The 14,553-nt window shown below is 37.1% G+C and overlaps 1 pseudogene; it reads right to left on the reverse strand.

The window, feature by feature from the left end:
• Positions 1-1,280: 1,280 nt before the first annotated feature.
• LOC149166859 (uncharacterized) overlaps positions 1,281-14,553 on the reverse strand; it is a 73,356-nt pseudogene continuing 60,083 nt past the window's right edge.

The following is a 14,553-nucleotide window of genomic DNA, read 5'->3' on the forward strand; positions in this document are numbered from 1 at the left end:
CATGTGGTGTTGTGTACATGTGGTGTGATGTACATACCATGCATGTAGTGTTGTGTACATATAGTATTATGTACACATTATACAAGTGGTGCAGTGTACATATGGCGTTGTGTACATGTTGTGCAGGTGGTGTCGTGTACATGTGATGTGGTGCACACATTGTGTAAGTGGTGTTGTGTACAGGTGGTACTATGTACATGTTTTACATATGGTATTGGTGTACATATCGTATTGTGTGCATGTCATACATGTTGTGTTGTAGGCATGCGGTACTATGTACGTGCATTGTGTAGTCGTGGTACCGTGACATGTGTATTGTTGTGTTGTACAATGTGACGTATATGTGTTGTGTAATACATAGGGTGTAGGTGTATGTATATATTGTGTGGTGGTGTACACCCGATGTAGCCGTATGTGTTGTGCTGTGTTGTGCACTGGGTGTAGGTGTATGTGTTGTATGTCAGGTGTAGGTGCATGTATTGCATGGTGTTGTTCGTTGTGTGTGGTATTTAAACTATGTGTATGTGCAGATGGTTCAAGAGAAGGAACTTGGTGGTGTGGAAACCATTGTTCAAAATTGAACATGTCGTGGTCAGTAAAGAGGCCTTTAGCACCTCAGATAAGCATCACAGTAAAATTACCTGTCAAAAGAAATGTAAATTTTGATTTCTAGGAGTTTTTAAAAAAATAAAAAGATATTATATAATATCGTAGGAAGAGCTACTAGTCTCCATATAAATTATAGGATATCTATTATCTGGGTTGGAAGCTTGGACCAGTGGACCCCTGAGTCGAGCCCCCGTTGCAAATTTCCTTGTTCAACTTAACGTATAGAGTACGCAGGAAGTTGTTATAGTGTAATGGAGGTTTTCTCTGAGTCATAAAATCAACTCTTACTAATATGAAACTAAGTAATGGAGTTTGTTGCCAGCAGTCATAAACTCAATTCTTAATGATGTGAAATTGATTCTTATACACAAGGTAGGTAAACAATTTTGTACATCACTTTGATAAGCAACTTTTCATGTTGTACAAACCTGAAAATAAAATGAGGCTACAGTTGATCTGAGATAATTCGATTAATGTCACATATACTACAATACCAGTAATAAAATGAAAATAAACAAATTCATTTTCACTCTCACTTTTAAAACAGAGAAAACCGGTGATCGAAACCCCTAGGATTCGGCCTTGAGGAATACCATTTCCCTATGGTTAGAATTATCCATAAGCTTGTAAATTGTAACCCCAATGCCTCGTGAGTCCTGACACCCAAAACCCTAGTGAACAGACATCAGATGGTAAAAAACGATGACCACGACAATGATGATATGGACAACAAAGAGAAGATTGAGCAGCTTGAAGGAGTGCATCTTTTATACTTGTCGAGATCGCACTGAGTAGAACCGTCAACCTCGTCAGGCACATCCAGGAGGTAGTGGTAACCTTGGGGAACGTATCTCTTGACATGCAGTGAGAGCATCGACTAAAGAAACCACAACCCCGGAAGACATAGAGCTGAGGATATTACTACGTCCGCTACAAATGCCTTCATCCACAAGGCTAAGACGGTTGTGAAAGCACAATAGAGGGTGGTCATGGCTTTCAGGCTCCGAGCAATGATTAGCACTTGCCCTCGATGTTCAACGATAGGGACGTGCCGACCCTAAGCATCACCCATGGAGTCCAAACCCTGAACTATTCGTCAAAAATATCACCTCGCCACCATTCTTATGACTTACCAACACCACCAAGACCATGACCAAGAAGACGTAGAGCACGTTTGTGAACTGTAGCGAAAATAGGCGGTGCACTAGCATGGTGCCCTTTACGATCATATTGAAGTATGATGAGATCGCGATATTATATGAGATGCCTAATAATATACCCACCAGTTTTAGGTAGAGTTCCAGCTGCTTTTAGCATCTGGAGTATAGGTAATGCCATAGTTTTGTTTTTTTTTTAACCACATGGTGAATCGGTAACTATCAAGTTTAATCCACGGGAGACCCAGGATCAAACCTCATTGCTGCCACTATAACACCAAGAGCATAACCAACCACCTGCAAGTCGGGTATACTAAGATCCTATGGTTTTAGCAAGAGCACACCCACGGTAGGGGGGTCCGCCCCTCTAGCCGCCACCACAGCAGGTCACTGTACTCAATGAGATTTGAACTTCAGACCTCCCGGGCTTCGCCCATGTGTCTTAAGGAGCATATGAGGTGCCATAACCCCAAATAGAAGATGAAAAGGAAGCCCACTGTGTGGATCATAATGTTGGCACTGATGAGTGAAACACCTGCCACGAATTTTCCTAAATTACTACCTTCTCTGTTCGTTATGAAACACCCTACCCTTTGTTTAAACACAGGATCTATCAAAATTTTATTGGGACGCAAAAGGGCTATGTAGCCAAGGTAAATATGATCATTACATACTTTGTTGCCCAATTTCACTGCCTTGAGGCATTTTTGTATGTGGGTGTTCCTCAGTAACACGAATCTCACCAGAATTCCAACGATCACAGGTATTTCTCGGCACTGCAACTTTCAATATTTGAAGCATTGTTTAACATTTACGGAGTTAAATCTAAAATTAGTGATAGCACTTGCTTCAAGTAAGTAACTGTGTATAAGTGGACCACAAAAACTTAAGGCTCTGTTTCCATGGATAGAAATCATAAAAAAAATAAATTAGAGGAAATACGTAATTGTTGGGCTGCTTTTGGATAGAAATAATTACATTAAAAGTTATTACAATGTTGGGTTTCTTTTGATATACATTACTTAGATGTAAATTTTACTCCTAGGACATGTCACTATAGAACTTATCGAAAATTCCCATTAATTTATTGTTCAGACACAAGCCAATCGACATCAAACTTTATTCCAGAGATACAAATTAGAACACAGACTTTTGAAAACGAAGGCCATTTCCATCAATAATTTTTCTTCTCCTCGAAACCTCAGGTACGTGAGAATAATACGGCTAATCAACTTCTTTTTAAACAATCTTCTCATAGGAATTACTAGTTCAAATTCAGATGCAATGGTTGTTGAGCCTCCTTTCGTTTTTTATATTGTTATGTTTGTGAGGTTTTCTCTCATAGGTCACCTCCTGCATATACATATCCCTTTGATTGGATCTAGTTGTTCCATTTTAATAATCTCATTTCTGTCTTGATCCACAAAAGCTATTCCAACACATACATCAACAACTTTTGACCATAAACCATGGAGAGAATCCGTGTAACTATCAGTTGAAACAACACATCTCCGAGGATGAAAAACATCCTTACATCTATGACATAAAGTTCTTAAAAATATATTGAAAAGTTTAAAGGCCTTCATTATTTGTTATTGGATTGCTTGATTGAATTGTTTGATGTTTCCGACCAATTAGTTTATTAGGCCTAGTATATTCTTTTCTGTTTTTGTTTTTTTGGTTGTCTTTTTCCCAGGAGAAAAAATTCCTCCATGATTGAAAAATAAAAGGATTACATCTGATAGTTTAGCATATAATCAAAGGTGCACAAGTTCAACCAGCAAAATACCCTCCAAATCATTACAAAACTACTGAAACACAGAACAATCATTGGTTCAAGGGATCACAAGAGAAAAACTACCCTATACAAGGGTTCACTATACACCTTACAAAGAAATCACCAGAGATGTGAGGATCTCCTCATCCCCATCTCTGAAAACTCTCAAATGGACAGAGCCTAGATCTCTTCCACAAGCTTGTTTGGATAAACAATTTGCCTCTTGGTTGTGCTCAGATGTTATGAAAGTGTGTTTTTAAAAATCTGGTTTAAATGGCTTGTCCATAAAACTTTCAAACACTTATTCCTAGTAATGCTCATGAGACTTGGATATGCTTAACAAGACATGGATATGATTAATGAACTATTTTACCTGATAATTCCCAAAAAAAATAATGTTTCAAATCAATACTTCTCTATCTTCTGGATCGCCTTAACTAGTCCAAAACTAAAATTGAGTATCCATAGATATTGATGTCTCCAAATCCTCCTTCTAGAGTTATTGCCATCAAAATGGAGACCAATTTGATCCCTGAAATTTGTTGGTTCAACTGCATAGACCATGCTCAAATCTGATTTGATGGGTCACAAGTGTGACTATTAGACCACTGAATAGACCACACACAAGTGTGATTATTAAATTTCGGGTTAAGCTAGTTATCTGCTTCTTCTTTATTCATGGGGAGTTGAAACTTTTCGTTAGGCCCCTGATATATGTGTTGTAATGCATTAATCATTGTAGCTTTGACTTGGAAAGGAAAAAAGAACGGTGGGTAAACATCCCTTCAGGATTTTTCATTTGTTGTATTTACATGTCATTCTACAGAAAGTGATTTTATAAACTTTTTCACAGATCCCCAAATCTCGTTCACAACTTCTTGTGTACTTTCATATAGTTCAAAGAGATTTTGTCACGAATCAATTCGGTTCCAGTCATCCCCATGGACTTCTTTTTCAATTTTCACTGCCCATGAAAGCACTCTTTATCCTCGTTTTGGCATCAACCTGAGTTTTTTTGGCATTTTCCCATGGAAAATCCACTAGGAAAGAGTACATGAATATATAAAGTCTTTGTCTCTCCTCAGCCATTGCATGCAGTGACATTGAGATGTGCAGGATATTCTCCAAATAAGGAGATCATGTTATTGGTTTGGAAATGTAGACATGTCTTGGCTTTGAATTGTATAGGATACTTTGGAATAGAATATTCAGTAAAACTATGAGCATATAGGTGCTTGTCATATCAAAGGTTTTTTAGTTAAAATATGGGTATGTGGTGTTAAAATGGTTGATTTCGAAAAATATAGTGTTTTCGTTGACTTTTAAGGCTGCAAAGATAATATAAGTGGTCCAAAATATTCTTGTAATCTTTGTACTGCAAGAATACTTAAGTCATATAAAGAAATTGAAAAAGCTCGAATTGATTGGGTCAATTTGATCTACAACACTACTTGCCATCTAGTTTTAGGAATTTAATTTATTTAATGGAAATAAATTTGATTGAAAATGAAATGTAAATATAATATAATGTTGTCCATTGAAATTGAGTTTTTTAAAGCTTTTCATCATGGAAGGGTGACATAAATATTTGCCTTTCTAATTGAAATTAAGACCAGCCCTTCAAATTTGGTCACTTGTGGCAACCAATCCAGCATGTGTACGAAAAGGGCAAAGAATAAAGATAGAAGCGAAGGACCGATAATGGATAAGTATTAGTATTTTATTTCAATTTTATTATACATATGACCTATGATTCTGATTTATGAAAGTTATTTGTGATTTCTGATTCTGGTCTATGATGATTACATGTGATCTATGATTCTAGTTTATGATGGTTAAATGTGATTTATGATTTTGATCTATGATGGTTGTGTTTTGAGCTAACCAGATGTCATATGTTTATACATGATGATTTGGTCAACAACTAGTTTGACTTGTTGTGACAAGAAGTGAGAAGAATTACAAGTGTACCTTATTGACAAGCTACCAATGAGTTATGATGTGAATTTATTTCAATTTATTTTTAATCTAATTGAAGTTATATGCCTGGTACAGGAAGCATGGAAATTCTTGGTTGGGTGGTTGAAAATGACTACAAGGATTAGCAACAGCAACAAAAGGGAATTGGAATAGGAAATAGTATGTTGGTAAAGCACTTTAGGAGTAGGGCCTTTGTGGGACACTACTACATAACAGTGTCCATTTCTTTCCATGAGCATGTTGTGACTGGTATGGTGGTTTTGAGGCATGTATATACCTTAGTTTTTGTATTTTCTGATGCGAGGAAGCCTTGCCAAGGGATTTAATGCCTAGGATGGGGGTGCCAGTGAAACTTGGAAGGTGTGTGACTGCATGGAAGGGGGTGACCGGATTTCCCAAGGCACTGTGTAGAAGAGAAGGGAAGGTCGGGGATGGATTTTTTTTTATTAGGATTTCCAGATGGAATCATACGCACATTGGGAGTGCACCCTAGAACAATGAGTCAGTAATTGTTCACTAAGAGGACAAGTGGCGCAGGATTATAGTGTTGGACATTGGATGCAGATTTGACCTTGTAGTGGATTCTAGACTTCCTGGGAAGGAGGTGAATCCTGGTTACATTACTTTTATGGTGGAGGTGTGAGCCTCTGGATTCCCTTCTTGCAGATGCATGAATTGTATCATTTTATTTGCTAGTTGAGAAAATGTGCATATGTGTATATGTGTATATTATTGTAAATACCATATCGAGCTAGATTTATAAATCTTGACAAAGAGAATGGTTATTTGTTGGTTGAATAAAATGTGCTTAAGTATATGTGGTTGTTATTGTAAATATCATAATGAGTTATGTTATAAAGCTCTAGTAAATGGTATAATTTCCATGTTTCAACAATGGTCATTGTAAATATTGTGACGAGTTGTGTTACAAGGCTCCATGGGAAGTATGTTTTGTTTTTAGTAATCTTGTTGGTTATAGGTGTCATTGAATGCCGAGGACGGTGTTCCCCCAAGGGGAAGGGTTCTATAACATCCCTGGTTAAAAATCCATGTAAAACAAATATAAGGCCAAGGTCATGGGACATGTATTCCAAGCTGAATGTTGGGTAAAACATCATAGTGGTTGTTCACTTTGGTTTATTATGGCCAAGGAAATTGGAAAAGGGAATGGAAAAGGCTTTGGAAAGGAAAAATGGCATTTTTGGCACATTTATTTATGAAAATAAAGGAAAATAGGAGAAAATGAAGGTGAAAGGTTGTAGGTTGCATGTGAGGAGGAAAATGAATGAAAATAATGGTAAATGGAGAAATTAGAGGTCTAATTGAGAAAAAAGCTTTTGAGGATCAGTTGACAATATTTTTCTCAGGATTTTTGTTAGTGTAACCTTTTGTTAGTTCAGTTTTGGAACTCTCTCATTATTTTCTCTCTCTCTCCCACTCTTGGACACTTAGAGTTTTCTTGGAGTACTTTGGGATTGGATCAATAAAGACAAAGAAGGTAAGATGAAGGAAGGACCAAGCAAGGAAGAGAAAGATCAAGCAACTACAGTTGGATTCTTTGCAGGTATCGATTTGCGTGTGTGGATTCCTTGCTATATTTGGCATGCATGTTGTTGCATGTGTGTTCTTGGTTCTATTTCTATCATTGGCATGGGTTTTGGTTGAGCTGGATTTCCAGATGGATTTGAAGCTGAGTGAGGTGGATCTATAAATAAAAGAAAACATCGAATAGTAACCCCTGAATTGGAATGTGGATTTCAGTAAAGATGGACTTTGTGTTGCCTCAGTGGGCCTAGGAATCCTCGACCGTGAATGGAGGGATATACGATAAAGCCTAGAGGAGGGTTCTCTCCATCAGGCCTAGTAACCTGAAGATGGGACATACAGTAAATCCTGGAGAGTGGAGCCTCGGTTAAGGTCTAATTGCGGTAAAGCCTAGAGACAAGGAGACAGGAAAATTCCTCACAGTGTAGATGGAGAAATTTGGTGGCATCCATGATAGTTTTGGCATATTGATCTGGTGGAGATCATGTTTAATCTTGTTATTACATGTTTATTGTTTTTGCCTAGTGATATGGTGTGGATTGCAGTAGAGCTTGGTTTCTATTGATGAGGGTGAGGTGGTTTAGCCTCAGGATGCCTTGGTTGGTTCTTTTGGTTTGAGTCCCACACTCATGATTGGAATATGGCACAGGTGTGATTGGATGAAGATAGATTTAGCTCAACCAATCTATGGTTGAGTGGAACGTGATAGCCCCATACTAGGTTGGCTTTTTCATTAATTAATAAGAAGTTCTTTCCTTGGTATCTTATGTGTAAATGTACTCGTTTATATGTGGATTCAATGGCTTGTGTATCCTTGGTATTTATGTTGTTATTATGATGGTTATAATCATGTATTATGGCAATGATGATGTATGGCTCTCCTCATGTTTTGATTTGTAAATGAATGGACAATGTATCTATGACCTCATAAATGATAATGCAACTAATGATATAAGGAAACAATGCTTCTTAGTGATTCTCAAATAAGTATGAGACTCCTATGCTCATATTTGTTGTTTAAACTTGTAGATTGCATATTTGTGGCATGTTTGGTGAAATGCATGTAATGGCTAGTAGGGGTCCAGTCTAGTCCTTGTCGATGTTTTTGCAAATGTATCATTATTCTGTTGTGTAATTTCATTTTTTAACCTATCATTGATTTTCAAGCAGTGACCTGGGCTCTAGGCTTGAAAGGTGGCACAAATCTTGGAGTTGTAGGCACATGACTGAGGAGAAAAATCTCCACATGCACCCATGCATTACTATGGGAGTGACTGGAGCCTCCCAGATGCACCCTTGTCCATATCAAGGGAGCGTCCAGGGTTTTAATCGTCTAAAAACTTCAGTTGGTCTCAGGGGCTTGTTACATGAGGGTTGGGATGGCTTCTAGGAGTTTTGTCGCTGATGTGGAAGGTTTGTCTGGTTTGTTCCCATCGATTCCACTTCCTTAAGGTGACTTAGGAGGTTGAACCCCATTATAGTGGCCTCTCATCACATATTTACCCCGGTTGGTCAGTTACTTGGGTAGATGTGGGATGAGGGTGTTACAAACTACATATTGCAAAGGGAGGAATCATAAACTCATATTTTCCAAGAATGTATATAATTTTTTATATTAAAAGTTATATAATATTACCACACCAATTTACCTCGTAATGTTTTATAGTAAAAGTTACAAAAAATTACCACACTAATTTATCTCACAAATGAGTAGGTATACACGCATTAACCAAAGTAGATGTAACATACCAATATATACACCCTTCAAACTAATAAAATTATCCACCATAGAATTTGATGATACAATGCTCCAACTTAACACAATGACATTGGTAGAAAAAAATCAAGAAGTAGAGATATATGTTTTTTTCTACAAAAATGAATAAGGGTTATATTTCAAAGAATACTTTCTTCTATGCAAAAATAATAAGTGTTATATTTCAAGAAAACTTTTTTTCCTGCAAAAAGAAGAAATGTTATATTTCAAAGAATACTTTCTTTTCTCCAAAAAGAATAAATGTTATATTTCAAGAGAACTTTCTTTCATGCAAAAAGAATACGTGTTATATTTCAAAGGAAACATAAACGAGAAAGTGTGCCTAGTGTCTTCAAAACAATGATAGAACTCTGAAACAAGGCTTTTGCATAGCACTATTATTAGAGGAAAGATAAATATATAACCTTTAAGGAAACCAAGTAACGAAAGGAGGATGTCAAAGAATACGAATATGAACATCATCTTTTCCAATTATATTTTACATAACATGGTTTTTTTTAAAATACTCAAAACACATGAATTACAATCTTAAATTGTAATCCTTCTTCTTTCTTCCCCAACAAAAATTAACAGGATAATAACTCGTCTTCAACATATGCTTTCATAAACAGAAATGTACAATAAAATAGAGAGGCAAAAATTGAAAATAAGAACAGTGCACTTGTAATGGATAGAAAACATACAGACTACAATTAGCACTACCATGTTGTCAGCTCGCAGCCCATTTAAATGAATGAATTACTAATTAGAGCATCGATTCACCCATTGATTAAAACAAAAAACATACTATTGCACTTCTTTAATTTCAACATATGTATAGCAAAATAAATAAATGGTAAACCATTGACTATGATCAAATCTTTTAGAATGACAATAACTATTCAAAAGTTAAAGTAGCTACATATTCATCCAAGAGAGTTTAGTTAAAGAAAAATATAACAAACTGGAAATTTTACGTGATAACTAGCCGTTCTACTTTGTTTAACAACTCTACTTGCCAACTAGAATATACTAGTCAGTTTTACCACCCAACCATATCCAAAGGAAACCTTTTTCCTTGGAACCCCCAAGCTCTATGAGCTCACAAACAATACCAACTTCAACAATAGTGAGAAATTTTGGGCAAGCTAAGGAAGATACCCTATCTTCTTCTCACACCAATTAGTCTCCATCAACGATGAAAAACCATTGGGATTTTAATTTAGGATTTGGGTAGTCTTTTTGGCAACATTTCCCTACTCTTTCTAGTCTCTGCCCCCATGTGGAAAAATCCTTCCATATTTATAATCATAGAGTGGTGTGACACCTCACCCCCTTCATGCAAAAATTAATCAAATTTTAATTTATAAAAAAATTTATTATTCACCACCCCCCTAAGGTGGCACCTCTCCAAATTTTCCCCGTTTTTATTTTATTTATGTGCCCAAATTATGTAATATTCATCACCCATGTGTCTACTTAAGGATTTTTCTTATTATTTATTTTTCAAAAGTAGATAATTAATATTTTGAATTAAAATATATTTATTTTGAATGGTCCTCTAAAGTGGGTAAATTGGATTTAATTCAACTCAAAGTTTAACTTAGATTAATTCACCTAGTTGGTGTAATCCCTTAAGTGGTGTTTTTCACTCAGATAATAGGGATTTCGCACCCCTATTGTGCACCTCTCCTGACTTGTTAGGACTCCATGCCCTTGTCCTATACTTAGGACTCCACGTCCTAATAGAATCAATACTCCATTCCTTGATCTATTCCAAAGATCCAAGACTCCACACCTTGATATTTCAAAAGTTAGGACTCAACGCATTAATCTTTCCCAGATATTCTCATCTATTCTTCTTTGAAGCTACATGCTTTTCCTCAAGGTACTAGTTGTGAGCTCATATGCATCTGATGATCTATTGGCAAGGCCTTGTTTCCCTATACCTGCACATCATAACCTCATAGACTAAAAGCATCAATAAAATTCCTAATGAATTTAATTATCACATTTTACCCAAATGTATACATTACCTCCATAGTCATCTGAGCATCCTTCTCGGCAATAACTAAGTTCCCTGCCAAAACCTGATAAATACAAGGTCAAGCATGTATAATCATATAAATCATAAATAAAACAAGATTATGGTTTGTTAACTACTCCACATTGTAGCTTCCATTCATATGTCATAAGCTAGATATAAAACAAAAGGAGACATAAATCAATGTAGATATGATACATATTGATGAGCACCAGTATTGCAACAAGGATGCTGCAATTCCCAGGCTACCAGCTTTACTTATCAACCTGGGGTTTGTACAAACTTAGAGGTGATAGTGTTGTATGCACAAGTAAAATTGATGGTTCTGCTTGTTGTCAATGTTCAGCTGGCAAGGGACCACTGGGGTTCCAAGCCAGACTTCTATAGAGTCAGAAGAAGCTTGATTCTTTGATGGAAGAAGGGAAAATCTACTCAAAGGGAGCTACTCTACTCAGTAATGGGAAAAAACAACATGTAATGCTAAATCACACCATACCCTAATTAACCATTTAAGCAGTTATCCTAAGCAGAATTGCTAAATCAACACTATCTAAGTAAAAAGAAATTTTGCAATTCTGCTTAGCATAGCTGCTTAAATTAGGGTACTTCTGCAACTTAGATAGTAAAAAGCATCAAACATTACTAATGTGTAGGCAAAGAAACTAAACTAAATCTATTTTCAGTTTTTTGGGCTTTTTAGGCAAAATCAAATATGCAAACTAATTATTCTTATGGATGTTTCAGGTGGATGGAAGGTGTTTAAGGATGGCTAGAAGGTTTATGAAGTGGTTGGATGGTGCGTAGGGGTCCTAGGAAGATTTTTGTGATGTCCTAGAGGTTTCCCATCAATTCGGCCTCAAAACAGGCCATTTCAGGAAAACCTACAGGATGTACTAGAAACCTACAGGATGATCCTGTAGGAATTACGGGAAACCTATAGGATACAACCGAGAGCTAATTGTGAGGTGTTGTAGGTGTTGGGAAGCTTGGGAAAGGTGTGTGATGGGTGGAATGGGGTGTTAGAAGGTCTAGGAGCACTTAGGAATCAATATCCAAGATAAGAGATGGCTAGATTCGCTCAATGTATCTAGGGGAATTTCAATGAAAAATGATGAAAAAATAGTGAGGGTGATGGTGAATCAAGGGATGGATAAGGTGGATGAAGTGGAAGGTTGTTTTTGGTGATGAAGTCTTGGTCCCCTCTTGAAGCACCTTCTCTTCTTTAAAACATGTGTGTCTTCCAAGAACTATGCAACTAGATACGTTTTCATCCTATATTATGCATGAAGGAAGTTGTTGAAGTGAATGAAAGCATGAGTGAGATATTATTGCAGAAATGGAGATGGAAAAATATGACAATGAAATCTGCCTTTCAACATTAACCAAGTATTGCATCAAAGACAACAAACTCCAAATCTCATACAAGAACTAGAAATAGGTGTTTTTGGGGCTGTTAAACGGTCCCTTCCTCAAGTCATGGTCCCAGAGGGAGGAAGTGAGGCCGAGAAACCTACTGACAACCTTGTGATGATCCTTTTTCTCCTTTCTAAGCTGCTACTTGAAAGAAGGCACAAATGGAAGCAAACTATCACACAACCAATCTAACCTACATTGTCATAATGAAAATGCAGCTACCAAACAAATCAACAATTAAGCTATGAATATAGACTAGCATACCTGTACAATAAAGAGGAGCCTTGGTTGCTAGGGTTGGGCCCTAACCCAAGAGCTTCAGCCCTCTAAGTTAACTCAATGCTGGCTCAAAACAAAACTCATTCTTATTACCAAACAATGGATTACATCAAAAACTATCACAAGTCTTGTAGCTCAAAAATAGAGTAGATTTTTACAATCAAACATTTGAGTCCTACTAAGGTCCTATGTCTCTCTACTTATACATCTAAAGTCTCCAATGACTTCCTTAAAATTAGGGAGGCTCAGCTCCCAAACTCAAGATAAACTGGTACTTTATCTTTCACTTGCTCGACAACCTTCTAGTCCTCATGTTTTGGTTGTTTGCACTCTGAGCTACTGGAGGAATATTTGGATGGAAGGCTATTAAATGAGGAGGATTTACCTCTTATAATTCTTCTCCCTTGTTCCATTCAAGTTTTGACCTTGGTCTTTGCCAAAATTCCTTACTTTTATCCTTTAACCCTGCATTAAATGCACATTAGACCACAAAGAAAAATATCCAACTCTAATTCATCTCATAAACAAAATATAATCAAAAGTATGCAATAAGTCATGAGAATAGTTGGTTTGACTAAGCTAGGAGATGAGTTAAGGCCCATATAGTTTCCCAATGATGGGGCTCATCATCACCCTGCTACTGAAAGTGTTGCTCATCCTCTGAGTAAATTAGTCAATATCCATATCCTTCATGGCTTTGGTAGCCCCTGTGACATCCCATGCCTCTATTGTGGTCTCCCCTTCTTGTTCATAGAAGCTTTCTTTCTTTTCTACCTCTTCCCATAGCCTCTTTTCTTCTTCTTCTTTTCTCCCTTCTAGCATCCCTAAGAGTAGCAGTGGAATGAGTTTCAGGCCTATCCAATTGACCTTCAACCTTTGCATAGATTTCTTATACATAGGTTTCATGTTGAGTACCTCTCTCAACCTTTGAGGGGAGTGATATTCTCTTATCTTTAAGCTGTGTGGCAGTGTGTTCCATCTCCTTAGGCAAGCATGTATACTATCATCTCCTAGCAGCCTAAACATGTCCTCAAAATGTGAAATTGCTTGCTCTTGGGCAGCAAGATATCTAGGTGCCAGTTGAGGATCATTTGCAATCAAATTATGGGTACTGATGAGGGCCATGGGATTTGATTGTTCAGCTCTAATCAAAAGAGGTTCAGTTTGCTCTCTGGCCAATATCCTTTTCATCTTTGTAGCTCTTGACTCCTCATGGTTCATCCATGATGTCAAAGCCATTAATTGTAGATCTCCTAGCTTGGCATTAGGGTCCCAAACATTCATGTATGTGAGGGCCATGTTGTGCAAATAAAACTCAGCCATTTTGGCCCTATCCTCTAGTGTACTTTGATCACAAAGATCAATAAACTGCCTGTAGTCCTGAAATGGCATGGTTCCCCTTTGTGCTAGTGTCTTAATCTGAAATTGCAGCCATTTTTCTTTGAGGTAGAGAGCATAGGATTTAGCTGGCATCCTACACTGGATTTCATCCAAGGAGAGGCTGGCCATACATGCTAGTTGGTTCTCTCTTTCCTGCAGTTGTCCCCTCAGCCATGCATTTTCTGTCTCAAGTTGATTTCTCATTATAGCTTCTTTGTCCCTGTTGATGCCCCGAAAATCGTTGTATCAACATTGGGGGATAACCACCCGGTCCGGACCTTAGTACAGCTCCTTTTCCGTTTGGAATGGTGGCTCCGACTGGGGATAATGGGACCAGTTTCCCAGTAATGGATAAACGGGATGAATGAATGATTGGTTGATTAATCTAATGATAGGCGAATAACTTAATCTATCGGCAAAATAAAAGAAATACTACTAATCCCGGGAACTATTGTATTTTTTAAAGTGTAGCACTTGATGATCTATGTTTATAAATAGGCATGTAGATGACTCTATTCAATAAACATGGACTTTTACTCATTCAAGAATTACTCTGCTTAAGTCATTAAACAAAGGGATTAGCACAATATTGCTACACTTTATATATCATCGA

Source organism: Pinus tabuliformis, chromosome 5_1 (assembly GCF_031772625.1).
Source record: "Pinus tabuliformis cultivar Carrire ecotype Pingquan chromosome 5_1, CPIR1, whole genome shotgun sequence".
Classification (NCBI taxonomy): Eukaryota; Viridiplantae; Streptophyta; class Pinopsida; order Pinales; family Pinaceae; genus Pinus; species Pinus tabuliformis.